At 56.3% G+C, this 2,500-nt stretch overlaps 1 non-coding gene across 1 annotated transcript in view; it reads left to right on the top strand.

Annotated features, from left to right (window-relative positions):
* The first annotated feature begins 2,421 nt into the window (after window positions 1–2,421).
* LOC124730188 overlaps window positions 2,422–2,500 on the top strand; it is a 1,909-nt gene continuing 1,830 nt past the window's right edge. Inside the window, exon 1 of the ribosomal RNA XR_007007914.1 lies at window positions 2,422–2,500. This exon is cut by the window's right edge and continues 1,830 nt beyond it. This is a non-coding gene — a ribosomal RNA (small subunit ribosomal RNA).

The following is a 2,500-nucleotide window of genomic DNA, read 5'->3' as shown; positions in this document are numbered from 1 at the left end:
CCTATGTTGTACCTTAACCTAACCTATGTTGTACCTTAACCTAACCTATGTTGTACCTTAACCTAACCTATGTTGTACCTTAACCTAACCTATGTTGTACCTTAACCTAACCTATGTTGTACCTTAACCTAACCCATGTTGTACCTTAACCTAACCCATGTTGTACCTTAACCTAACCCATGTTGTACCTTAACCTAACCCATGTTGTACCTTAACCTAACCCATGTTGTACCTTAACCTAACCCATGTTGTGCCTCAACCTAACCCATGTTGTGCCTCAACCTAACCCATGTTGTGCCTCAACCTAACCCATGTTGTGCCTCAACCTAACCCATGTTGTGCCTCAACCTAACCCATGTTGTGCCTCAACCTAACCCATGTTGTGCCTTAACCTAACCCATGTTGTGCCTTAACCTAACCCATGTTGTGCCTTAACCTAACCCATGTTGTGCCTTAACCTAACCCATGTTGTGCCTTAACCTAACCCATGTTGTGCCTTAACCTAACCCATGTTGTGCCTTAACCTAACCCATGTTGTGCCTTAACCTAACCCATGTTGTGCCTTAACCTAACCCATGTTGTGCCTTAACCTAACCCATGTTGTCGCCTTAACGTAACCCACGTTGTCGCCTAAACCTGCTCTGTAATTGTTATACGACTCGTTCAATTACTGTAGTGTTGCCCACCCGCAACCCTCGCAATATAGTTCGCTACTCGCACTGCCCGCACCCCTGTGTATCGCTTCATGTTAAACACCTTGCAAGTCTTGCTCACTTTCCACATGCTCCTGCTGTACACTGTAATGTGGATGGCAGCAGGACGTACATGCCGCCCCTCCCCACGTCCCCACCTTGCCCCCTGCCTTCGCAAGCTGGTTGGTGAGAAGTTTGCATGTTCAATGCCCTTCGCATGCGACGTACTCAGGCTACGTTGTGGTGCGGCCTGTGTCAACTGTCCGCTGATGTCGTACGCGTGAACCACAATCTGTACTGCACATTCGTCCTTATGTACTGAATGATACATCGTGGCACATGTGTGACCGCACAACGACTGCGCCCAAAAACGGCGGACCATACAGTGCAAATATTGTGCACGCAGCTACGTGTCGTCTCCCTATGAGAGCTGGATTGCAGTGTGGTACGCCATAGAGACGTGTGGGAGGAACGGACGCCGTGGATGGCGATCAGCATGAGCTGTCTGTTGATGTATTCGGACCTAGTCGTCTCTCCTCACACACCGTGATGGCATGGTGCACCGCGTTCCATATCTGCGACATGCTACAGAGGCCGGTTGACAGTCGTTCGAGCAATGGACATCGCATACGTACGGGGGCCACCTTCCACGTATTGTCTAGGCGTGCACATTTTGTTGCGTGTATGTGGGCAGACGTAGTGTGGCGTGACACCTGACACAGGCATGCAATAATCGTTGAAGTTGCAAATGGCGATGGACGCCTGCGTTTTCTGGTGAAGTTACGCAAATGAACAAATGGTAACCTGTTGTGGTGCGGTTGTTCTCGCTAGGGGTGAATCGGTGATGGCGACGATAGGTTGAGGTACTAACCGGTTGTTCCAGCGATACCCACCATGCCGACGAAACTGAACGGCATCTGGGTGTGAAGCGATACGCGGCGGTGGCTGGGTGGGACCGTCCCCGGCCGGTGAGGGGGCGCCTCCCGGCGTGCTGGCCGCGCGGTGCGTGGGCGCACGCGCTACAGCCGGCTGGTGGGGGCGGCCAGTGGCAGGCGCGCCGGCCGACGGACGCGGCAGGCGTCGCAGCTGCGCGCCGGCGCACCCTGCGCGCGGCGCCGTGCGGCCAAAGTAGGTCCTCGCGGGCCCGGTGCGAAGCGCGGTGGACATCTTCAGTGTGCTGGTCCGATTGAGGACTGTGTGCGTTGAGGATGCGCCGCCGCCCGGCGCTCGGCGCCGCGACGCCGTCTGCTGCTCGGTCGCCCCAGCGGTTCTCGCTGGTGGTTTGTATCGCAGCTGTGCGGATGTGTTGGCGCGTGCGCTGTGCTGGGAGAGTTCGCTTCGGCACCCAAGTGGGGCTTTTGTCCTTCTGTGGCGCTGGCGTTGGAGCTGCCGGTCACCGTAGGTGGCGCGTGTTGTCTCCCGCCGGCAATGCCACGACAGCACGCTCCCGGGCCTCTGTCGGCAGCGGCAAGCTCAGTTGGGAGCACGGGTGGTCGCACCGAAAGCGTCTACTCGCCTAACTCCGGGCGATTGCGCCTCTCTCGAACCCGACCAAGTACTTGGGACGGCGCTGCGCGCCGCCGGGACCTGAGAGGGTTTCGAGGTGTATTGTGCAGGGGAGCTCAGCCTCCTCCTGTTTGCAGAATGATTGAGCGGACGCTTGCGTGTTCGCGCGGGCCCCCGGGACACACTCCCGGGCGGCCGGCTGCTCAGCTCTAGTTGACGCAGCTCCCTGGTTGATCCTGCCAGTAGTCATATGCTTGTCTCAAAGATTAAGCCATGCATGTCTCAGTACAAGCCGCATTAAG

This window comes from Schistocerca piceifrons, unplaced genomic scaffold (assembly GCF_021461385.2).
Source record: "Schistocerca piceifrons isolate TAMUIC-IGC-003096 unplaced genomic scaffold, iqSchPice1.1 HiC_scaffold_1231, whole genome shotgun sequence".
Lineage (NCBI taxonomy): Eukaryota > Metazoa > Arthropoda > Insecta > Orthoptera > Acrididae > Schistocerca > Schistocerca piceifrons.
Note: the sequence above shows the minus strand (reverse complement) of the source record. Positions and strands in the feature narration are given on the sequence as shown.